The 25946-nt window shown below is 40.1% G+C and overlaps 1 protein-coding gene across 2 annotated transcripts in view; it reads right to left on the reverse strand.

Annotated features, from left to right (window-relative positions):
* GLRA2 (glycine receptor alpha 2) overlaps positions 1 to 25946 on the reverse strand; it is a gene marked incomplete at both ends in the record, with an annotated part of 121484 nt that overhangs the window by 47427 nt on the left and 48111 nt on the right. The window lies entirely within an intron of this gene.

Here is a 25946-nt window from a genome sequence, read left to right on the forward strand (position 1 = left end):
GGGTGTCTATAGGGTGTCTGCAGGTGACTGTAGGTGGCTATAGGGTTTCTATAGGGTCTCTGCAGGTGGCTGAAGGTGCTAGCTGCACCACCTAAATATTCAGCTTTTCCCTTTCAGGCAACTGAAAACTAGGCAGGCATCCCATACAGCAATTTTGTCTCCTGGGAATGTGTAAACTTGCTTCTATAAACCATAGGTCTGACCCAGAATTCTTCTAAGGGCCCGTTCATTGTAGCTGGCAGTGTTCCAGAAATAAAGCCAGGTCATTTAGTGAGATAGTGAAGGAAGACTAGAAAATTCCTGCCTTTTTGTTCCTCTGTGGAGGAGGACAAACTTTAACCTTAGTGATACCATCTATTTTGTTGTCTTGTGGAAAAGTACAGCAGACAGCTCCAGGTTTAAACTTGCTCTATTCCCATCTTTGAATCACTCAGATTTTGAAAGGATTCTTTCCAAGAAACAAGCTTCATGTTTCTATAGGGAAAATGTTAAGAAAGTGCTCGTGAAGTAGTGTTCAAAAAGAGTTTTATGAATCTATAACACTCATGTTAAAGAACCTTAAAAATACCAAAATTTGTGGGCAAACTAAAGGCTTTTTTTTTTTGTTTCTTTAACAAAAGGGTACTCACAGTAAGATTCACAGCAGCCCTTCTATTCCTTTAGGTTTTTACATGAACACATGCTGAATTAAAAGATAAATGATGGTGTCATTGGCACATAATTTACAAAATGCTTTGTAAGATGTTTCTTGCATTTTGTGTAAGTATTTTTGCATGTATTCAATGTGGGTGAGTTGTGGGAAGAGAAGGAGTATGACAACTCTATAATCTTCACACAAAAAAGAGAGTAATAGGCCAAAACTAGTTATTCATAACTTGAGAAGGGCAAGAAGAACTTATTTACTCTTTACAAGACTGATTCATTGTTTTTTGTTTCCTGAAAAATGTCTCACTGAAATTCTTGCTTCAATCATGACATTTTCACTGTGCTCTGATCCGGAATTTAAAAAAAGAAGTTAAAATCTGCACATGCTAACATGGTGTAATTTTGCTGGATATCATGGTTAGTTACTGCCCTTCTCTGCCATGACTTTTATGTGCCTTACAGATAACCAGTCCCTGGAAGGGTGTCACTGCAAATATCCCAAAATGTTATTCAAATTCCAGAAGACCAATTGGAATGGGTCTTCTGGTCAGACTGGTCACAGTTATGTTCTATCAACTTCAGATAAACATTAAAATAACTAGCAAGTTCCCAGTTCTCTCTCATTAACTCTGCCCTGACAGAAGACAGACTGTCGGCTCCATCATTTGGAGAACATCCATGTGTGCCGTGCACACTTCCCAAAAATGGAACCTGCTTAATCACAATTTAATGGTGTGACTAACCTGACTCAACAGAGTAGCCAGTAATTTTCAACATTAACTGAGAAGAACTCTCTCTCTGTCACCTATTCAACCATAATTAGCTGCCATGATACTGGATGTTTAGTTCCTGAGAAGAGTCAGTCAAGCAGAGCATTGCATTAGCTAGTTTGATTTTTGGCTCCACAAAGGAAAACTGATGTCTAATCAAGAAAACACATACAAAGTGTTTCTCTCATTTCTCTTGTGGATGCTATCAGGTTTCGAACTGACACATTCATTTGAGACCACACTAATCAGCACACTATTGCCTATGTGAAAATGTGCAACGTTTGAATGTCAATGAAGGCAAAGAAATACCTTGTTTATACTGCAACTTTGAGAGTACCAGTTTCTGGAGTAAAGACACCTGTAACAAGGTGCCTTTATTTCTGAAACATTGGCAGCAACAATGAACAGGGCCCTTCAAAAGTTCTGGCTCAGACCTGTGGTACACAGAAACCAGTTTGCACATTCCCAGGAGACAAGATTGTTGTACAGGTTGCTTGCCTGGTTTAACACTGCCTAAAACTGAAAAATTAAAAGCTGAATGCTGCGGTGGTGCAGCCAGCACCTACAGCCACCTACAGCCACCCTACACACACACACCTTTAGGTGGCCAAGCTACAATTCTGTCCTGTTTTGAGAGCAAGAACCACCAAGCTGTGCTTGGCCTGAGGGGCTGTTATGCATTGAGCTGACAAAGATGGCAGGCGATTTTCCAGTGTTTCTGTACAGGACCCATCCCCACAGCAAATTGCTGTCAGGCTCCCTTGATGTGAAAATGGAGAGGATAAACACAATAGAAATATATTTCAAGTGTTTTACAACTGCAGGGCCCCAGGGAGAATGCAGGTTCTTGGAACTGGCTGGTGTGAAACAGTGACATTTTGTAAGTGCATGTGCTCACCATGCCAAGTAGGCCTGGGCTAGAAGAGGATTTTCCAAGCAGTTTAACACACTTCCTGGGCCTGCTGCACCTCCAGGGCTTTTAGGTATCTCCCGTTGCTTCTATCTCCATAGTTACTGTCTCTCTACAGGACTGCATGTATTGGAGCCTGCAGTATGAAAATATAAGAAGAGTAAATGTGGAAGCCCTATGTTTGCAGTGTGTGCAAGCTCTATTGAGTATGGACATCCTCATAATCCCTCTGCTTCTGGACCTCAGCCATGCCCTAAAATCTCAATGAATGGAGTGGGTACCCTGAATCTTAAAGCACTTGGCCAATGGAATGCTGGAATTCCTCATCTGGATCTGGATCTGTACCTACTCTGTTTCCAGAGTACCTCACACTTAAAAGATGCCTTTAATTAGTGCCAGGAGCTAAACAACAGAATCTAAACCCTTGGGCCCTGAACAATAATCACCAGGAAAATAAATTAATTTTGATGGGGATGTGCTGTAAGTACTCCTCAGTGCTCAGATTAGAGACTGCTAGGCTCAGAGCCCTTCCTTAGGAAGCATCTGTTTCTCACTGACTGCCCTGTCTTCAAGCACCTCTACTGAGCCTTTCTTCTCTCCCAATCAACTAATTAATTTCCACAATGGAAAGCAAATTTAATCAACCTGGGATCCCTCTTGCCTCCTCATCTGATCACTGCACATGTAACCATCACTCTCTGCTGCCTGTTTTTCTCCATTCCCCACAGCCAGATCCCTTCCCCAGAATCTCCAGCCCATTTGCCAATTCCCTGCTCTGCATACCCTCTGCTCAGGAGATGACGAGTCCATCAGAAAAGTTCTTGGCTTTCCAAGGTGCAATGTGGAGTGATGAGGGATGCCTCCAAATGGCATTTACCTGCTGTCTCCTTCCAGCCCCCGCAGCTGAGACTACACATTTGCCTTTCTCATTTGGCTTCCCCTCTATAATTGCCTGCAGCAGATGTTTGATATTTCACTCAGCACTAACTAGAGATGCATATTGTTTTAATTTCCATTAGTGAATCCCTGACACTTTCAAAGTCTTTTTCTCATGTATTTTATAACTCAACTGATATTGAACACAATTAAATGATCCATCTCACAGTGGCTGTTCAAAATGGGTACTGAAATGTGGCTTTTCTCTTTCTGAAAAAAAAAGTAATTAAATTTTTAGAAGTAATTAAACTGACCATGCAGCCTACACAAGGGTTGCCTTGACTGCACAGTTTTTTAATAGTAAAACTGCAGAAGATAATGGTAGCAGATCTTTAGTCAGAGCCACTCCAGGATATTTTTCCAGGACCATCCAGATGTAACCCCATCAATATTGAGGAAGGACTTAATTTTTAGCAGCTAGAGTTTCAATCTACTGCAATTCAGCAGAATGCAAACAAATAACAGCAGAGGAGTTGCTGCAGCCATGGTGGGCTACAGATATAAAAAGAAGTGGGTTTAAGGAGATGAGTTCTCTCCTATTAGGGCAGACAGAGTTCCTAAGAAGAAGAGATTGGGTTTGGAATGAGAGACCCTTTATAAACATAGCGCTGACAGGAAGCATCACCATCCAAAAAAGCAGCACATGTACAATAAAGGTGCCTGTTGAGCCATTCTCCCTTTCCCTGAAGGGATTCTCTGCTCTTACCTCTGTCTTGCTCTAAGTCTGACCTTGAAAGGCCCTGGTCCCTGCCTCAGAGGCTGTCTCACCAACCCAGCTCTCAGCTGATCTGTGCTCATGGAGGAGGCAGGGAGGATGTCCCCAGGGCATGCAAGAACCAGATGGAAAGGTGCACTGAGGTGCAGCTGCCCGTGTCTTGTTTCCTTGAGCCCTTTGATGGCAATGAGCCAATATTCCCACATCCTCCCCTGCTTTAGCTCAGTTGTGAGGCTGCTGGAAAGGGGTGGCCACAGAGTGAACACAGGCAGGGACAGGGGTGATCCAGAGACGTTTCTGAGGTGAAACTGTAGCCTGCCAGGAAGGGACAGGCACCTTCAGTGAGGCAAAAGAGAACTTTAGATGCACCTTTTCTCTGACTCTTCCTCTGATTCCCATCTCAGTTGGAGCAAGGATGAAGAAAGGGGGAAAAGTTCTGTGGCTGGAGAGTGGATGGCATGGCAAAGACAAAACAAAGAGGGCTTCCAAAGGTTCCTTAAGACTGGCCACTGTGTACGTGGCAGATTGATATGAATGCTTACACATGTGAGCTAGGATAAGCTGCCTTCTACTTTCAACTGGAAATACATGATCTGTTCCAAAGGCAAGGAAAATGGTAATGAAAATGGTTCTCTCTGCCTCTTCTTCTGCCCTCATATTGGAAATTGTATTTTGTCCTTCTTCAAAGTGTTTAAGTTGCACAGCACATTGGTTTAAGTCAAAATTGACTTCATCCTGATCAGGCATGCATAAAAATAGTTTTCCTCCATTTAGTAATAACAGCAAAAAAGTAAATATGCCAAAACATTAACAGCTATTTCCTTGATACAGTAAGTGGGTTAAATCTCATTAGTGATATCCTTTTCTTATAAAAGCATCAGTTTAATTTGTCCATTATCCCAATATTTGCTTGAATTTCTTAGCCAAAGAAATATTATATGTTCAGAAAACAATTTTTCTCACCAAGAGCTGTGTATATGTTCTCTACAAGGAAATGGTCATAAAGGCTTTAAAGAAAACTTCTTGCAATTGAAATAGTAAAAAACAATCTCAATTATATGAGTTTCTGAATACTGTTCCTCCAACAGACTTTAAGCAGAGTATCTGCCATGGCTCTATGTTCTTCCAGGTATTTGCAGGACTGTCCCTCCCTTTGCCCACCCTTCTAAACACTTTCCCTACACTCACATGCAATGCTAGAACTTCCTCTTACAGAAAGCAGAACTTGGCTGAGTTGGGTATATAAAATATGAACTTCAGAGTAAGAATTTATTTTGGTTCTAAAAGTCACGAAAGATCATTAAAAGCATTATTTGTAGTCAGGAAAGAATACTCGGGTGTTCTTACTGGGCTTTTCTACACCTAAATTGGGACTATAGAGGCAAATCAGCAGCAGACATGCTGGTGGATTTTGCAATTTCTTTGAGAGGGGGCAATCAGCAACTCACTTTTCCTTTTCATTTTTTTCCAAGACCGGCATAGTTATTAAAAATTCACGTGTGCAGTTGTCCTAATGATTTTGAAGAGGCACAAATCTGTCTGACAAACAAAAAGATGTGAGAGATGCTGTTCATAATTTTTATATAAAATCCTGCCTATCTCAAGGCTTTTTCTGCCTTAGTCCTTTCAATTTGTTTCTATCAGTGTCAGCCATGGGAACTCAGCAGTTAATGTGGCTTATTTTCACACCTTTATAAAAGTCACAATCAAAGGCAGTAGGATCTCTGCCCTGAGGGCAGGGAGGGGGACTGGCACATTGCAAAATAGTTGTTCTTTTTCTTTAAAAGGTGAAGTCATCAATTATTCTTGTCCCTTTGCACAAGACTTCCTTTGCCCAAGAAGTTTTAATTACTATAATCTAAACCTCACTTTCCTGTGTCATCCTAGCTAACCTGCAGTAGATAAGTTGCCTTCTAAAGGATTTAATGTGAGTGGGCAGGACTGACTTCTTATACAGGCTAAAAATATTTGCTCTCTTAATGCCATGGTAGGTTCTGTCCATAAGAGGATTAATTAAACCATGTCTGTGAATATACAGATATGGTCACCAACTGCAGAGCACATTTGCACACACCCACAGTGAAATGAATTAATGTCTCCAGAGAACTGTGTCACTTTATCTACCAGCAAACTTCTCTATGCAGGCCCTGTTTGACTCCCTCTGAAGTGGGGACAAGGGACCACAGCCTGGTGTTGGGTCCTTTCAAGCAAGACTGAGTCCTAGCACACAGAAGACAGCAGGGAGTGCTCCAAACCTCTTCTGCTGCCTCCACAGGACACAGAGCATGCCAAGAGATGCCTGCCAGGGAGTCCCCAAACAGCCCTCAGGAGACTGCATCTCACTGGCAGGATTAACCCACACCTCACCAGGGAAAGAGTATTGCAGATGAGTTTGCAAACCAATTGCTTCAGAACTGAGGATGCCACCAGGTGTTCTCTGCAGGACAGGGTGTCTGGTAACCCTATGGTGTCGTAAGGTGCTAGTAGTAAAAAATCTTTTTTTTTTCCAGTGGACATGTTATAGCAAGTTGGTCAGAGCAGAGCAGAGGGCAGGTCCCCTGCTGTATGTCAGCTTGTGATTGTGTTATTCACTTGAATGGGTTTGGAGCTCACAAGTAACATTCTGTGGTGCAGAGCCTAGAACAGATGTGTTAACCCAGCCAGTAACTAAGTACCATGCTATGGCATTCACATTCTCTGAAAAAAATCCCTTCCCCCAGGATTTTTCTCCTGGGAGGCTGAGAAGCTTCAGAGAAAAAGAAAACAATTCTTCTTATCTCATTTGCTTTTCCTATGTTGTGCTCACATGTGGAATGTGTTTGGAGATTGTTTACCCCAGGTGATTGTTTCATTGGGTTCTGGTGTGAGTTGTTTTGATTCTTTGGCCAATCAGGGCCAAGCTGTGTCAAGACTCTGGAAAGAGTCACAAGTTTTCATTATTATCTTTTAGCATTCATGTAAGTATCCTTTCTGTATTCTTTAGCATAGTATAGTACAGTAGTCTTTAATATAATATAGTATAATAAAGTAATAAATTAGTATCATAAAGTAATAAATTAGCCTTCTGAGAGCATGGAGTCAGATTCATCATTCCTGCCTTCGTTGGGGCATTCCCAGCAAATACAACACCATGCACTCACTCTTGCTGCTCACTCTGTCCCCACTCCCTGCTGTGGTGCAGAGGAGAATCAGCAGGAGGTAAAACTCAGGAATTGAGTTTAGAAGAGTTTAATAATGGAAATAAAGTAAGTTAACACTACTACTGCTAGAATTAATAATAATAAGAGGAGGAGTAGTAGTAACAGTAATGAAGGGAGAGGAGGACAGGGGGAAGAGAGAGAGGAATAAAACCCAGGAAAGAAAAGGGATGCACAGTACAGCTGCTCATACCCCCCTGACTGACATCCAACAGACCCCAAACAGTGATTGGCACCTCCCAGCCCACTCCCTCCAGTTTATATTCTAGCATGGCATTGTGTAGTGTTGAATATCTCTTTATCTAGTTCAGAACAACTGTCCTGGCCATGCTTCCTCCCAGTTTCTTTTGTACCTCTCTGTCAGAGCATGAAAAACTAAAAACATCCTGGACTCAAAGTAAGTACTATTCAGCAACAACTGCACCATCAGTGTGTTATCAATATTACTCTCCTACTAAGTCCAAACCACAGCATAGTGACAGCTACTAGGAAGAAAAGTAACTCTATCCCAGCTGAAACCAGACAGAACATAAGGTACATACAGAGCTGGTCTCTCCTTTTCAAAGTGAAGTTCAGGGCTCCTCCCACCAGGGCATGCCCAGGTCATCAGCTCCTAACAGAGAAAGAGGCGCCTGCTGAACACTTTACCTCTCAGTTACTGCCTAATCAAGGAGGTAGGAACAGTGCCAAAATATCAGGGGAAGGAAAAAGAAAGAAGGAAAAGGCAAGGTTTTTCTCTACTACACAAATAACACCAGACTTTTAATAAAACACATTTCAAGAAGCAGCTTCCTGTCTTTAGCTCTAGGCAGTGCAAGAAGCTAATTCCAAATCTTTCATGCACCTGAAGCTTCCCTGGCCATGCCTGGGACGAGGCTGTGTCTCAGCCCTCCCTGACAGTGCTCTCAGCACACACTGGCCTGGGGGGACATTCCAGCTCCCAGACCTCTTCCAAGGCTTTGGCAGGAGCTCTCTGTCACTATCAGAGGTCAGAGGTGACACTGCTGCTGAAACAGCATAGAGACCTCAGACTTTTGAAGGATTAAGCTGCCAGTAATTGTAGCAGACACTGAGATGGCTAAGGCCTGTGGAGGATGTAAACCTGAGATAAGTATTTGCTGAGTCAGTATAGCTAAGCCTGGAGTCCTCACTTAGGCCCTCTGGCCTAGCTTATCTCTCTGTGACCCTATAGGCTAGTTTTCCCCAACCCTTACAGTTGGTCAGTTTTCAATCCCCCCTAACCCTATATAAGTAGTGACCCTTGCCTATTCCTGGTAGAAGAGCTGCCGTCGGAACCCTTCGCGACCCCTGCAAATAAACCATGGTGGAATCTCCGAGGCTGCCTTCTCCTCTCTCTCTCTGCTTTGTGGAAGCCACTGAGGCCGCATCTTAGCAAGCAAAGAGCTGAAATTATAAAAGAGCTGAAAATCACTAAGAGCTGATAATCACTGAGCTGGCTAAGGTGTCAGGCTTAGGGCCCTCAGGGTTTGGGCACTCGGCCTGCTGAAGGCTGGGCTGCCCGGCCCCAGACTGCTCGCCTGAGGAACCCTGGACCCGTCTCGCTGTCCAGCTAGAAGAGGCCCAGTGGCGGAACACAAGTAATGATGCGTGGGGGCCCCTAAAAACAAAATGCTATCAATGCTTGTCTCCTGGCATGCTTTTTTAGAGACCTGTAAGCAAGCTCTCTGCTCGATGCTGACCATGTGATATTACTACAAGGCCAGATGGGGCAGGCTGAGGGGGACACTGGCAGGGCATAATCTACGTGATTCACTCATAACTTGTTCTGTCGTAGTCCCCTGAGCTCATAAACACCTTAGAGGGCCACAAAGCAAGTCAGGCCTGAGCACAGGACTTGGGAGATGAATGTGGTTTCCCAGTGGCTCTTACTGTGCTGCCCTTGACTGTGTCCAAAGCTAGAGTAGGGCAGCCAAGCTGGGCACTGGGCTGGGGCAGTGCTGGCACACTGCAGACAGCTGAACAAACTTGCTCAAACTGGTTCTGGTGGGGAACTTTCGCTTGTCAAAAGACAAAGTAGTGAAAAGAGAAGTGAAATTCTTGTAAAACAATTTAGGCATCTGAATTTCAGTTCTGGATCATATCTTAGGACAAATAAAAAGGGAGAAAACTTGAAAAATGTTCTTATCCCTTTTGTCAGTGCCTGTGCTGGTTTTGGCTGCGTAAGTGATGTGTGTGTTTACTGATTGCAGCTACCTGCATGAATCTAGCAGGCCACAGAGGGTTTCAACACAGAATGTGAAAAAAGAGGCCTGTAATCTCAGCAAAAAACAGAGAGTAAAACAGTATCCAGGACCATTTCACAAAAAGTACAAATTTTTGTCTTATGAAGTAGGTAGTTCTATTTTCCCTGGTCACATAAAAAAAGGATTATACAAGTGTTAGTCATAAAAATGCTATATAAAGACATAAAGTTATCTTTCTATTCCCATTCACAGCTGACTTGCCCATAGACCAATTTAGTCCCTTTTAAATGGCATCTGTCTGTAGTCCTCGTGTAATTGCTTGTCCCCTATAGTTTCTAAAACTGGGATTTACTGATTTCTAGAACCTATTTCCTGAAGTGTAAGCATGCATGTGTAATACTCTGAATATAAAAATTTTGTATTGGAAATACTTGGAGTAAAACCAGATTCAGAGATCTCTATTTCCTGGTTTTGTGGTTCAGTCTGCTAGTTTCTCTTGGATCATAGAACAGCATTCTGTCCCAAGGTAAGTTTTCTGAACTGGACAAATCAGGTTTTTCAAATAAAAATATAAGATTGTGCTGAAAAAAAAAACCCCAACCAGTAAGATCAGAATCTATATTTGCCACCAGACAGGTCTGGTGCTCAGCTCCATGACTGAGTCCACGGCAGCCCTTGGACCTCTGTGCACTGCTGGGGTAAAGAGTGGTTGATATCATCACCCCAAGAGCCATGAGTGCTGGGTAGTCTCCAGGTCAGTGAAGCTTATCAGAGACAAATGCCAAAGGCACATTTCATGTTCTGTGAAGGACACAGAAGGAGCCAGTCTCCAGAAGGACGTGCTCCAGTGCCCTCCTGTGCTGATGTACCTCACCCTGAGAGGGCTCGTGGGGTGCTTCCTACACACATCTCCTGAGCCTGCCAATACCACAGGGAAACACCAGGAAGGGAAGCCCTCTCCACAGCAGCCCCAGCTCTGTACCTGGGAACAGCTGGGAGCCTGCAGAGCCAGCCTTTCTCACAATATCCTGGCAACTCTGCATGGAGTGTGTGCTTATGTGCAGGGGGAGAGAGACAGGAGGGGGAATGATGTGGGGCTGGTCAAAAACACTTGTATAAATATGTTCACTTCAGGTTCATTTTTACAAGTGACATGTACAGTACAACAACAGACTGCTTTGTACCTTATTTTTTTTCCCCATTGCAGCTTTGGTTTTCTATGAAACCACCAATTTGCAGATTTTTACCCAAGCTTCTAGAATCAGAAATGACAGTTAAAAACAAAAAGGATGCAGGATAATTACTTTCCTTCAGTTCTATTCTAACACTGAAGTCCCAGTTGCAGTGCTGTTGTCTGCTATTATTGCTGGGCATTGGTAGCAATGGTGAAATAGTTAAAGGCTTTTTGTGATGGAGCAGTAAGCAGAATTGTTGAACATGCACAGTAGCCTTGATAAAATTCTCAGAGGAGGGGAATGCTTTCTGCAGTTGGTTAAGTATGTGCTTGTTTGTTAGATAAAATGTAATTTCACTTCTGGTTTAATCTCTTCACAGAATTCTTGCATTTCAGTCCATTTTTGGAGAGTCTGAATTACAAAATATTCTGCCTTCATCACCAAATTCATGTTTAAACAATGACACCTGAAAATTTAAATATTTGCACATGAAAAGTAAGGTGTAATGTGACCACTGTTAGTTTTAGAGCTAAACTCTTGCACTGGAGATTAGCTAGTAGAATAAAAAAATAAACATTTTCACAAGAGCATATTGGGAACTAGCTGGGGTTTCACAGATCTGTTTTCATTAATCAGCAAAACTTCCTGCTCTTTTGGGATTCTAGATTTAGAAGTGACCAAGAGATAACACAGGGAAATGGTAAATCACAAAAATGGTAATGTCAACATTGTTGAAATATTAACAGCAGACTGTGTCTAATGGAGCACTGGAGCTGGCAAGAGCACACACAACAACATACACGTGTCAGCTTTCAAATTTGGAACAAATCAAAAGTCATTCAATAAAGAAGGACTACCACATGTTTTCTGGGATATAGTTTAGCTCTTTGTTCACCTGGGTTACTTGTGAACCCCTAACTTTTGCATTTAAAGAAGACACTTATTTGCAGAATGTTAATTTAATTAAAGAAAAAAAAATCTTCAACTAAAGAAGAAATATACTCAAGCAAGTTCTCCAGTTGGTAAGTAGAGGTTTTGTGTCATTTTAAAGGAACTGAAGATTTTGCCTCCCTCTGAAAAGCAGATCTCAATTTTATGGTGTGTGCTTGCTCCATGCATATGAAAACTCCGTGGATCCATGCAAAATACTGCAGAATTTAACCAGCAAAGCTCAGCTTTTCATTTTCTGACAGATTGTAGAATCTCCCCATGCAGCCTCTTGGCACACTAGAGCAAAGGACTCAATTAAATACTTTATATTAGATTCTGAGACACACTTGTAACCTTGCTCACGTACTGACCTCTACATGCATTTACACAGAAAACAGCAAATAAAACATGACCCCAGGGAGCAAGAAGCTCTAAAATGATATATTGGACACAAGCATTGATCACAGAGGGAAAGATACCTCCAAAGTCAGGGACTTGCATTTGCTTCTCCTTCCTTCAAACGTGCATAATCACAGTGACATCCAGCATGTGAATAAGTGCAACCCAGAGCTCTCACAGAACATCATATAAATGCTCAGTGCATGGCAGATCTATGCATAAATGTAAAAATGACACTGGTACATAACTTTAAATGATATAAGAAAACCAATATTGGCTCCAGTCAGCATGAAATGTGATCATTTTATAAGCAGGAGGATTTTATAAGTTTAGTTGATGACAATCCCTTCTTGGAATGCTTAAATCATTTTTATCCAGAAATGCATGCACTGAAGAAACCACTAATATCAGCCTCTGATTTCCTCCTAGAATGCCAGTTTATGTTGAGAATTGATTTTTTAATCCACTGTGAAGTCACATGTTCAAATTATTTTTACTTTGTATGTATTCAATTTTCTTTTCTAATTTACAGCTCCAGGAGTCAAACTGAGTCTTTGTGATAGTGCAGTTGCAGCTCTCTGCCTGGAAAACTGGGACTGGAGACAGAATTATGCCCCGTGGGCAGCCTCACTGCCTCTGAGCAGGGTCTTACAGTCACCTCCTGTAACCTATTTGTCTTTAAGATTAACAAACGTGTAACAGGCTGAAATGAAGCAAGACTTTGGATACCACCTCATCTACAATTAATTTCTTCTAATCCCTTTTGGCATGGCACATGAATAAGAGTGAGAAGGAAAAAAACTAATTTGTTTTCCTAAATATAACAGGTTTGAGCTTAATCACACACAAATAGTAGATGTAGGTAAAAAGATTCTTGTATAGCTACTTGTCTGAAAAAAAAATATAAAGTTTTGAATATTTCTGCTTTATGATGTTCTTTTTAGTACATTTCATATTGCATGTTTGGGATGGGATTTACCTCACATTGTTTCAGACATCTGACTTTCAGACTGGTCAGCCTGGCATTGCTGGCTGACACTTGAAACAAGAGGTCACCTAACCTGCCTCACATACCTACGTGAGGGTCAGAAGAATTTGGCAGTGGAGGTGCCTCCTCCTCTCAGGTGGCTAGAAAGACACTCCAAAACAACTCTCAGTCACCTCAGTTTTGACAGCTGAATCTCACTTCAGGTTTACAAGTCAGTTGTTTACTTTCTGATTTAAAGTTAGTGCTAAGAAACCAGATGCATATAATAAAATAGCCATCACTAGTAAAAATAGCAAAAATTTCTCTGGCTTTCACTGAACAACTTCCGAAATGCAAATGCAAATAGAACACAATTTCTTTCCATTATGGGCTTTTTTATTCTTTCTTCAGTCTGCTATTACAAACCACAGCTGAAAACCAGCCCTCTATTCAAAATTACATAGAGCTACACATTAATGTTTTTCAGTGCATGTTTAGAATCATGAAATTGTTAAGGCTGGAAAAGACCTTTAAGATCATCAATTCAAACTTTCAGTGCAGCACCACACCACATTCACTATTAAAACATGTTCTCAAGTGTCACGTCCACATGTTTTATGAACACTTCCAAGGTTGGTGACTCGACCCCTTCCTGGACAGTTATTGTAAATCAAAGGGGACTCCAATGAAGGGGAGAGAGAATGAATGATGCATCTCACTCCATCATCAGAAGGCTAATGAATTTCTTTATTATACTAGACTATGTACATTTCCTCTAAACTGAATCTGCCATGCACTCACTCTTGCTCACAACTGCACAGAACCACAGAACTGCGCCCATCTCTGATTCCCTCGTGACTGTCCCGTGACAGTCCCACACACACACACACACACACACACACACACACACACTCTCATTGGCCCTGACAGGCCAAGGGAACAAAACATCTTCACTTTGGCTAAACAATCTCCATATTGCATTCTACTTTAGCACAACACAGGCACAGCAAGCCAGATAAGAATTGTGTTTTCCTTCTTCTCTGCTTGTCTCACAGCTCCTCTCTGTTCAGATGTGAATACCACAGACAGTCTGTGCCAAAGCTTTTCAACCCTTTCTGTGAAAAGAATCTTCCCTAATATCTAATCTAAACCTCCCTTGGTGCACCTTGTGGTCATTTCCTCTCATCCTGTCACTTGTCACCTGGGAAAAGAGGCAGACCCACCTGGCTGCAGCCTCCTTTCAGGCAGTAGAAGAGTATATTGTAGAGAGCAATAAGGTCCCACCTCAGCTTCCTTTTCTCCAGTTTAAACACCCCCAGCTCCCTCGGCTGCTGCACATCAGACTTGCGCTCCAGACCCTTCCCCAGCTCTTTCTCTAGACATGCTGCAGCACCTCAATGTCTTTCTTGTAGCAAGGGGCCCAAAACTGAACACAAGATTGGATGTGTGACCTCAACATCACCAGTGATGTACATCACTAGATGATTTTAAACTACTAAAGATCGTGTTATATATTTCTTCCTCTCTTCACCCTGCCCCATCAGTTAAAAGGGTTTTTCTTTTTCCTTTTTTATCTTGCATGGATGAACGAGTGACTTGTTACATCGGTACAGTTCCCCTAACCCAAGAGGAGTACTACATTTTGAATTTTTTACTATTTTTAAAATTGTCTTATTCACTTCAATTAGTATTAGAAATTATTGCCTATCCACTTTATTCATGAAGAGCTTTTTCTCTCTCAGACTAATGCTGTCACTGGAACTCTTCTGTCTTATAATTAAAGAAACTCATACATTTACATGTTCCATACAAATCCACATTGCTCCCATTTGATGATGCAAAGACTTCTTAAAAATTCTGGCTTCACCTCCCCCATACACTCAAATCATCACTTGTTTGGCTGGAACCTGGGAGGCTCTCAGGCAATCACACTTTTCCCAGCTCCTCAAGACTCTACTGCTATTTAAGTGGCAAAAATGAATATAAACTACTATTTTTTACAACCCTGTCTGATACTCCTTCTAAGTTACCACTCATTTTAATGAAACTTTTCCATTTTTATTTCAAGAGGTACAGAAAGAGACTGGCAATGGAGCATCAGCTCTGGAAAGCAGCGGGGAAAAGATGAATATGACCGAGACTATAAACACCACAGAGGAGGAGGAGCAGGAAGAAGGAAGCTATATCAAGAGCTTCCACAGTAGTGTAGTGTAGCCATGATATTTTCTGAAAAATCCTTACCTTAGGATTTTTTCTCCTGAGAAGCTGAGAGGCTTCAGGAACAAAGTGTAAACAATGATTATGTGCTGCTGTGGAATGCAACAGGTGGATCTGTGATGGGTCTCATGTGGTTGTTTCCAATTAATGGCCAATCACAGTGCAGCTGGCTCAGACTGTTTCGGTCAGTCCGAGCCTTTGTTATTAATTTCTTTTCTATTCTTAGCTAAGCCTTCTGATGAAATCCTTTCTTCTGTTCTTTTAGTATAGTTTTTAATATAAGATATATCATAAAATGATAAATCAAGCCTTCTGAACATGGAGTCAACTTTCTCATCTCTTCCCTCGTCCTGGGACCCCTGTGAACACCGTCACAGTGTAGTTGTGGTTACTATATTTTAGAAGATTATATTGGCACAGTGAGAAAGATACAAGATTGAAGGCTGACAAAGACACTGAATGAGTGAGAGACAAAAGAAGCTCAATTTGTAGTTTACAAACAACAAAAAATGTTCAAAAGGTCACTTGGTTTCATCATAGGATTTCCTGAATGAGAAGACAGTGAGTCTGGGTAGCATTTGGAGACCAAACAAGAATTGCATAGCAAAGAACACTGGCTGGAGGGTAAAGCCAGAGAATCCTGTCTTAAAAAACACTTCCCTTTAAGAGTGTGCTCAGGTAGTTATTGAAATAAAATTCCAAACTCTATTTTCAAGAGAAGACTGCACACTTTCAAGACAAGATTAAGCCTAATACAGAATATCTATAAAACACAACTGTAGCAGAAATTGGATGCAAAAAACCAGTGTTATCCTGGAAAGTCACATTGGCCCTTATGGAGCTGGAAAATTATTTTTACAAGTCACTAAGCCACATCAGAATTCAAAGAAGCCCAACTATGCCCCAGTAACTTGAAGCTTCATATGTTGGCTACAAAGAGTGTGGCTGGAGCTCAGCATGAGGCAGTTTGACTTTATTCTTTTCTTTTCAGTGTTTGCATGCTTGAGCTTGATTTTGTACGGTAAGTTTTTAATTAGAGCAGTTTTTCTCTGAACTCTTAGTATTATTCATGCTTGAAAAGTACCTACCAGTATCTCAAAAATGCTAGATTTGAGTAGTATGCAATTTTTCCCTTCCCTCAAGATTTTTGACATTTCAGAAATGTATTTTAAATTAGAATTAAAAGAAAATGAAAAAAAAAAGTCACAAACCACAATTTGGGGGTTTTAAAATAATGTCAATTGAATAATTTCTATAATTTCCATTTTCATGTTAAACCTTTCAAATATTTTCAGACTGGTTAAATTTTGATTTCCAGGTATGGAGACATTTCAATAATAATAATAATAATAAAAAAGATGTTTTGGAGAAATCAGACAGTGGTGGCTGGAAGTCAACAGAAATTATTTGGGGAATTTTTCCAACAAATGAAAACATTATGCTAAAGTATCCTTTTCATAGCTTCAACAAAGAGATGTGTTTTACAAAAAGCAGTTACTCAGAGAAAATGCCTGACCCCACATAAAGTGTTTGTCACTGCTGGAGCACAGATCTAATACAATGTGTACTACACAAAGAGGAGAAAGGAAGAACTATTTATTTGATTTTAGCTGTAAACTGCAGAATTCATTTTTAGCTGGAGATAGCATATCTGAAAATTCACTTTCATTCTCTCTTCAGGGTGATTTTCACTTGCCTTTTCTTTAGAAGAGTATCTCAGAAGAGTACAAATTGAAAAAAAATCATAATGATAACAGCAGCTAGCAGTGCCAAGGATGTATTTTAAAAGTCTCTTTCACAGATGGCAGACAGAGGAGCTGGGTAAGATGATTTTGAACTCTGCTGTGGACAACAGCTGCTGTAGAAAACACTTTGCTTTAACTAAGAGGGAAGTGCATCTGGAGGAAGTCAGTCTAATCACAGAAATCATGAATGAAACTGGCCAGATGAGCTGCCATGAAGTGAAGTTCCCATATTGAGGCAATGCACAGCCTTTAATTAGATATGTCTTTCAATTTGGGAAAAGCTTTTACTGAAACCTCATTAATGTAAGAAGCTAATCCACTCTTATAACTGCACTCACCAAGAGAATTTTAACTTTGAACAGTTCACCCTGACATCATTTGCCAGGCTACAGGTCTCTCCTGGAAGGATGTGCAGTACACACATTTTTAACTTGTGAAACATCTGTCTGCTGTTCCAGTCAATGAAGACTGTCCCAGTCTGTTCCAGCTGTGCAGCTCACACATAACACTTCCAGCATGAGCACTGCAGTGTTTATCCTGATCCTAACAGGGCACTGGAATATTGTTAGGAAAAAAAAATTCTCATTTACCAAAAATCCCCAAGCATACCCCGTTAAAATCAACACTACACCATTACTAAAACATGAGAAATTAACCAGCTTCAGAGGGAATAATTAACCAATTAAGAGAATAATTATGTGTTTTTCTTCCCCCTCACTAGATGGGGTAGATAAAGAAAAGATCCAAAAAAAAGAAACCATATTACTTCCTAGAATGGTATTTTTTCCTTTTTGAGATACATAAAACCATTGTTGGGTTTGTTGGTTTTGGTTTTTTTTTTTCATATCCAGGCATAGATATATGCATAAATGAGTTGATCTGTGCTATTTTCATAACATAACCCTGTCATCCTTGACTTTGGGGAGCCCTGGCAAAAAAAAAGGGCAGCAGTAAAGCCTGAGCATCCAAAGTCGCATCATTGCCAGTGACAGGATTTTGTTTTCATTCTGAGCAGATTCTGTTTGTGCTAGAATGTTCAGGAGACAGCAAAATGCAGCCAACAGACTCATAAAATAGATCCTGTCAGACAACCACAGCTTTCTTTAAAAAGCAAGTGAGTATCTTTATTGTTTGAATTAGAAAAAGAAACAGAACAGAGTGTCTAACTCTAAAGAGCTTTTGTTATAATCCTGACATTTCGGCTGCTTCACTTTCTTAATTTTTCATATTTTCTTTGTCAGTTCTGTGAAAAATCAAAGTGGTTTTAAGTCATTTTTTTATGAGCAGAGCACACTCAAGCATAAAGTGGTGTGGTCCAGGAGGGTGGTACTCTCATTGCAGTCTGTCACCAATCTATATGGTTCCCTCAGAAATTAAGTGATGATTTCAACTTGATCATCCCTTAAGAAATGGATGGACATCAATGCCTCATGACCACAGATAAATTTAAGCAGTAGAACTGTTAACAAAATTTTAGCACAAATCAATCAATAAAGTATTCCAATTGCTATTACACACACAAAGGAAAATGCCTTTCTTCAGGAAAGAGACAGAAAATGCAATAATTTACATCAATGAAGTAATTAAAGACAAGTTTTAGTTTCTCAGTATACATCCTTATAACAGAAAGGGTTTCTCCAATAAGTGACAAATATTGATATATTCTCTTTATAAGTGTCATTTTCAATAACTCTTTGTAACATAATTGTACTATCTTTTCTGTAAATCATTGAACCAAGCAACATTTTTTAATGTGTTCTCTCTTTTTCTTAGCTTACATTTTCTGCTGTGACTTAGTCATTATGTTCCTCTCTAGACATACTGAAAGCTCTGGCTCCGTTCTCCAGAGCCTTAACCTTTGGTAGAATGAGGGAAGACAGCACACCATGTCTGTTTCTCACAGGCAGGGCAGCTTAACACCAGAGAGAAGCTACTGAGGATCAAAGCTTTTTATTCTCATGCTCCCTTCTCTTTGAGACAAGATATCTCAATTAACTCCAAGCTTCTAGGAAGAGGAAGAAGAAAAAGTCACTATTTCATCACGGTTTAAAACTTTAAGACAAGGGTTTGTGAATAATGACACATTCTAGAATGCATGATCATGCCTTAAAAACCAAAATTACATCATTTTCTTGGCAATAACTAGTTTAGAATTGTTTAATTTCCAAAGCTAATCTTAATTCAGCAAAGACTATTGTGCCACACTATTGGTGAATTAAAGTTGTAGTTTTGTCATAACACAGATATTTTATGTAAAAACAAGACACACTGAGTCATTTAATCCCTGCTCCAATAGAAGTTTGTTTGATGCATCCATGAAAAAGTCAATTATCTCCCTCTCTTTTCCTTGCAGGGAAGAGGGAGAGGAGAAGAGGGAGTTAATGCTTTTAGGTAATAACAAGCAATTCTTTTTTCCCATGAAAGTGTTTCCCAAAAGGAAAAGAAAGACCTGTCATTCAAGTAACACAATTCAAATGGCTCCATTGTCACTCAAAGCCAACTTTTGGGAGTAAGATGTCAACAGCCCAGCTGCTTCAGCAGCCACGTGCAGTGAGCACTGATATTCAGACTGGAAGGCAGCAGCCTTGAGGTAAACTGCAAATGAAAATGTTTTTCACAGACTCCAGGGGGTCCCATCAACATTATTTCAAATGAAATATTAACAGAATATATTCATAAGTAATAGTTCTAGATGATCTAATAGAGTCAAGTCTTGCAATTACTTGAAATGCATCAGCCACAACAGAGTAGGTCATTGCTCCAGAGAGGGTTTGCAGTGCTTATGTCTGTGAAAGAGCAGCAGAAGGCACTCCTCAGAGAGACACTAAAAGCCACCAGAAAGTCCTGAAGGGTGTGACAATGAAGCTGAAGGCTCCAGTACCGTGCCAGGGTTATGAAACAATCAGCAGACTGGTGTGCACAATAACTTCAACCCTTCTTTGATGCTCGAAATAGGCTCTGCTGAATGCCAGCCCTCCCAGATGAATGCATTATAAAACCTGCTGAGGAAGTGCCAGGAGTACTCAAACTACATCCCAGAGGTATTCAGACACATCTTACTGCATATTTTTAGCTGTCACACACGACAGCAACTGCTGCTTTTGTTGTACAGTAAATACCACTGTCTTCACTATACAGAAAAGTAAACTTAGAAGTTTAGATGAGTACAGTGGAAAAGGTGACTGATTTACTCAGTTATTAATTTTTCACTTCCATAGAATGGACTCTGCTATAGATCCTAGTGTATTGGTATTAATCAGACAGCATACCAGTCATATCTCATCAGTCAGCTTTGCACAGAATGAAGGACAGAGGGAAATTTCCAGAATTCCCACACATAACCACTATAAGACCCAAAGACTGTCCAGGGTACCACATACTTGCAGACAAACTGAACAGAATAATATGACAATTTCTAGCATCAGATTTAGGTGCTGTGTTTTAACTTTTATATCATTCTTCCTGCTGCTTTTCTAACAAGTAGCATGGATTCTGCTGGGTTTTGTCTTCTTACCTACGCAGAATACTGAAGACTTCAGTTTTGTAGAACTAGAAACAGTTGTGGAATGGAAGAAAAAGAATTCTTCCTATTATGGATGCATGATCACAGCATATATAACTGTGACAAAGATCATCCAACATCAGTTTAATTGAGATTTCTGCTCCCAGTGAAGTTGTAACTGCACAGGCTAGCTCTGTAAGTATCTACCTAGGTCTCAAAGGTGCAAAATTTTCAAGAAAACAAGGTGTCTTAAGCAAGACCAGCTGCTGTACCTGGAAGTAGCAGACGTTTCTGGGCACCACAGATTCTTTTAAGTGGGGCCAAGGATGTATTTTCAAGCTGGCACTAACATGGCCACAGTGCTATTAATATTTTAAGAGACTGGACAGTTCTCCCTGGTACTCCATGTATCATCTGATGCATGCACCAAATCTCCCACTGCCATTCTAACAACCTCCTGCCCTCAAGCACACACACATTAACATCCTGCCTCAAAACAATTATTGAGAATACAAACTTAAAGGGAGATGAAGTAAGAATAAAGAAATGACATGAAAATCTGTAGAGTAGAAGCAGAAAACACCTTTCCTGAACTATAAGTTATGATTAGGTACTTAGAAACTACTTGTCAGGAATAATATTTTTGTAGCATTTTGTATGACTTTTACTTACACACAAAAGTCTATATTTACTTCCAATCAGTTTGTACCCATTTAGTTGTTTCAGTAAGTCACAGTATGCAAACCAATGTCCACTTGCTTAACAGCTTTTTTACTTTTGGAACTTTTTTTGTTGAAAATTAGGTTTAGTCAATATGACTTCCTTCATCATACAGAGTAGAACAGATGTCTATATCCAGATTCAAATACTGCGTGGAATACACCAATGGATATTGAAAATATTGTCTCAATATAAAAATTAGTTGTACTTATCTTTGTCAACCCCCACCCTCCCCCCTTTGCAAAATAAAAAGAGTTAAAGTAGGTTTCAAGATCTCTTAATATTAGTAAAAGCAGGAATATATATTGTATGTCAAAACTACAGTGTGAACAGAAAAGAAAGTTATATAAGGATGCTAGAAATTAACAAGTGCATCCTAAAACATTTCCATGCAGGCACATGACTGAAGGGTAGCTCCCCATGGCTACCTGACAATGCAGCCTGACTACCCAAGAGTTTGGACAGGATACCCTCTTTCACTCTTTTAGAAAACTGACCACCAATAAAATACTCAAGGGATTCTGAACAAATTTTTTTAAACTGGAAGTTTGTTTATAGTAACACTATCAGGATACATAAATATGTGATGTAGACCACACACAAGAAAGTACCAAGGTTTAGGACCATCAGGTCTCCAGCAGGAATTTGTAAACAGCTTATAACAATAGGGTTGTCTTAATCACTTAAGCAGTGTGTAAAATGCTCAGACACCCACATAATCCAAGTGCCAATTAACAAATCTCATGATTGCCAAATTACTTCCATATTTCCTCTTCAGATCCGGAGACTAGACTAAAAGTAATTTGTCAAAAAATTGCTTCCATTCCAAGTTACTTCATTATTGCTTTTTTACCATAATGCCACAGCAGAATGTATCATCTCTGTGCTTTGCTAATGAAACAGTAAGTGATCACCTTTGGTGCCTTACTTCCTATCAAAGCAAATGTACACAGAACAAAATCATCACTGATAATAGCATCTATTCCTTTGTCCTTATTGGTATTGTTCCTCATTTATTTTTCTTATTATGGTATCATTTAACCTTAATTTGAAAAAAGAAATCAAAATGCCATATTCTTGTATCTTATTTACTTGATAGCTTCTGACATTCAAAAAAAGAAAGACTGGCCTGCCAGAAGTCAAAGAACCTGTAAAAGTCTCCAAATATCTGGGGGATAGTGGATGACACATAAAAACAGTCATTTGCTGCCAAAGGGGATACACTTCTTTGGCTTTGGTTTTTGAAGTCTCTGTACCTATGCTTTTATTGCATTTGGTAATATGTGGAATGATTTAAAGCAAAATGAAGTGAATGAAAGGACTCCCAGAAGTTTTGATGAGCTTTGAATGAGCCTTTTTTTCTGCACAGATTGTTCCCTGGGGACAGAAAATGCATTCATTAAGCACTGCGCATTAAAGCAACACAATATGAATGCTATGCAACTGTGTAAAATACAGTTGCCATCACTTGACTTAAAATATCCTGAAATGTTTTGCTTTATGGCATTAAAAGTAACTCATTTTCTTGGACTGTTGTTGCTAAGGTCTGGTTTATGTAAGTGTTTTAAGAAGAAAGCAGTCTGAAAAATACACAACTGGCACAGCAGAGAACTCATTATTCTTTCAAATGCCTCTTTTGAAAATCCTTTCAAACTTTTTATTCTGTTGATTCAACAGGAGAGCCATTTACAAGTAAAAAGAATAGCAAGAAAATGGTGCTTCAAAGCTCTGAAGAAAAGAACTGTTTTGTAATACTTCTTAACAATTCTGCACTACTGGCCCTTGAATTCCCCCTGCTTTACTCCCCCATCTCATACATATCTGGGACTGTAAGTGAAGACAGATGTCCTGGTGTCCCTTGGGGTGCCCAGACAATCCTCAGCCCCTGTTTTGATGGATACATGGTGCCCTCTGGGTCCATGGCACTGGTGCTTCCAGAGGACAAGCACGTGCTGGGCCCTGCCTGGATGTACAGCCGGTCACATCAGGTTCATAACTGGTGCACCCTGGAGCTTCTCTGCAGAGGTGAAGCCCAGCACAGCCCAGGTGCAAGGGGTGTCCCTGACTTGTGCCCAGGACTCACACAGGGAGCTCAGGCTTACCTGGAGATTTCCCTGTGGCTGTGTGGTCACAGTGACTGCCCAGCTGGCACCCAGGATTTCTGCTCAGCTGGCTGATCAGAAAGAGCCACTGGTGCAGCTGGGTGCACAAACATTACCCAGATGGAGTTTCTGAGTGGAAAGGGATGATGTGACCAGGGAATTCAGACATAGGAGTATCAGATGTGGGTAAGACTTATACATATGGACATGTGGGAAGAGGAACTGATCATAGAAATCCTGCTTTTTTGGATCACCATTCTTGGGCATCCCAGTGATGGATTAGTCAAACTGGAAGTAGGGAATTCCATCCCGGCTTTCTGGAGGAGTTCTTTACCACCCCCTAACACAGGGCAATTCTACATTACAGGACCCCTCACAAGTTCTCTGTAACATACAAAAATTCATTTCATCACTTAAAAAGAGATTGGCTCCGTGGTGAATATTTCTTGGAATTTCACTTCATATTCTTAGACAGCATTACAAAATACTCCAAATATAGTAATTCCACAGAAATACTACAAAATTTTCCAAAGAAATATATTTCATTTAGAAGAGTACATTCTAGATAATTCTCTCATATGCAGCAAATATGAGCTTCAGATTGAATTAATTTCATTCTTTCATTTCCTTTCGTTTTCTTTTCTTTCCTTTTCAGCAATCTCAATCTTATGTTTAATTTTCAACAGCTAAGTGCCTAATGTCTGTGTGGCCACGACCTACTCTAATGAAATCGGTGTATGGAAATGACTGTTAATTATTAATATGGAAAAGAGTGATTTTAAGCAAACAGAATATTGTTGTGTTATCTTACACCACGGTTGAGAACAATTGCTTCTAAACAGTAACACTTTAGTAATTTAGATAGTGACTTGGAAACAGACAAAAACTCTAAGGAATCTTATCACCCTTTTTCTTTGTCTTTCTTAGGTAAAGAAATTATTCCCTTTAAAGCTGGCAAGTTGTGATACTTTGTTGTTTTCTGTGGTAAAGCTCTGTTAAAATAGAGAAGAATGGAAAGAAACTCTTGGCATAAAACTGGGTTAAAGTTAAATTGCATAAATCTATATTAATAAGAACAGGACACAAAGAAGGATGGGGAAATTATATTGTATTCAATCTTAGGCTGCTTTCACAAAGCCAAGTTGCATCTGTATTTTTCAGTATTCTTGCAAAAATAAGCCTCCTGAAATATCTTATTCTGTTAGACATTCATGCTAGGAGCAACTTTTAAATGGATGTTTCATTGGCAGCCTAGCTTCCTGTCTCTTGGCAATATGTAGACAAGGCTTAGAACAAGGCATTATTTTTAAGCAGGGATTTAGAGGCTTCAGATCTGACACTGATTTGATTCAATTCTTTTCATATTTTTATTTCTAAGTGCATTTCAGCTGGACAGATTTTATTAATCAATACAATTTTCATATTAAGTTACAGATGGGATTTTAAAATAGCTAAATGCCTAGAACAACAATAGGAAGAAAATCTTGTTTCTATGTATAAGGAATCAGGTAGTGGTGATTCAGGACCTGAATGGTGCCCATGTTTCTTCAAGCACCTGAATCATCCAAGGTGGGAGTCAGCTGGCTGGAATGCGGGCATTTACTTAGAATCACATTTTTAAGTCAAGTGACACACCTTCAAAAGCCCCCACAAGGATTAACTAACATATAGAGATCAAAGCTGTAAAATAGAGCTCAGCTGAATTACACAGAAAAAATGCAACACCCCGAGTTGTCCTGGGCTGTCTGGTGAGATACTTTTCTTAGTGCCTGTTTTCTGGCAAAGAAACACAGCAGAATAGGAAGAGATGGAGAATGGGCAGAGCACCACCATTCTCTGACAGCTGATGAGATAAATGTATTTAATCCTGAGGCTGGGGAAGAATCTCTCCAATAATCAACAAATCGCGGTCAACATATTTTGCATCTTCCCGCTGTTCCACTCAGCACTTACTTTTCTACTCAAATACAACAGAATGCAAAAGGGAAAACATTTCATTTGGATCAAAGGCCAATGATGAAAACATCTTCTAAAGCATTTGGGGCACACCAACACTGCAGAGCCTTTTGTCAGGGTTTATTTGCCCAGCAGGAAATGTGAGTGGGAATCTCCACTACAGTGATTCTATTATCTATACTTCTCAAGCCAGACAATTTATAAGAAACTTGGAATATTTGACATGGATTCATGTTGTGCCATCTAGACACAGTCTTCAGCGACTCCAAACTTTCTATTTAAAGAGCCTGTATGCTTCTTGACAAGATTAGCTTTTCAGAAATTCTTTTCAGAATGCTCACTGGTAATATGGAATGAATTGTCTGAAGAAATGTTTAATAAATTTTCAGTTTGAAATTCTGAGTTAATATATGAGAGGATTTCAGTTTGCATGGAAAATGATGTGTCTCTCCAAGGGAGTAAGGGAAGCTGAACTAAATGCACTCACCAGATTTTTAAGTGATACTTTCTCATTACTAACAAAGGAGTAAGACAATCTGTGCACTTTTTGGAGTTGCCCTATATTTTTTAAAGTTTCCCTCTACTTGAACAACTTGCATATTTGGAATGAGACCAGATGTGATACTGAGGGTGAAGCACCACAATATACAGCCTGCTTTCTTGGAATGGATCATGATCTACACAAACACTCAAAATTTGTGCTTTTCCTTGATACTCTGATCCCAGTCCCTTTGATGCTAGACTACTGGAAAAGGACTCTTCAGGGAATGTATCTCATAACTCCTTAGACTATTGCAAACTTTCCTACCTCTGAGCTCCCTTACAGAAAGTTGTATAAAACCTGAGTTTGCACGTG

This window comes from Fringilla coelebs (genome assembly GCF_963513975.1).
Source record: "Fringilla coelebs genome assembly, chromosome: 2".
NCBI lineage: Eukaryota > Metazoa > Chordata > Aves > Passeriformes > Fringillidae > Fringilla > Fringilla coelebs.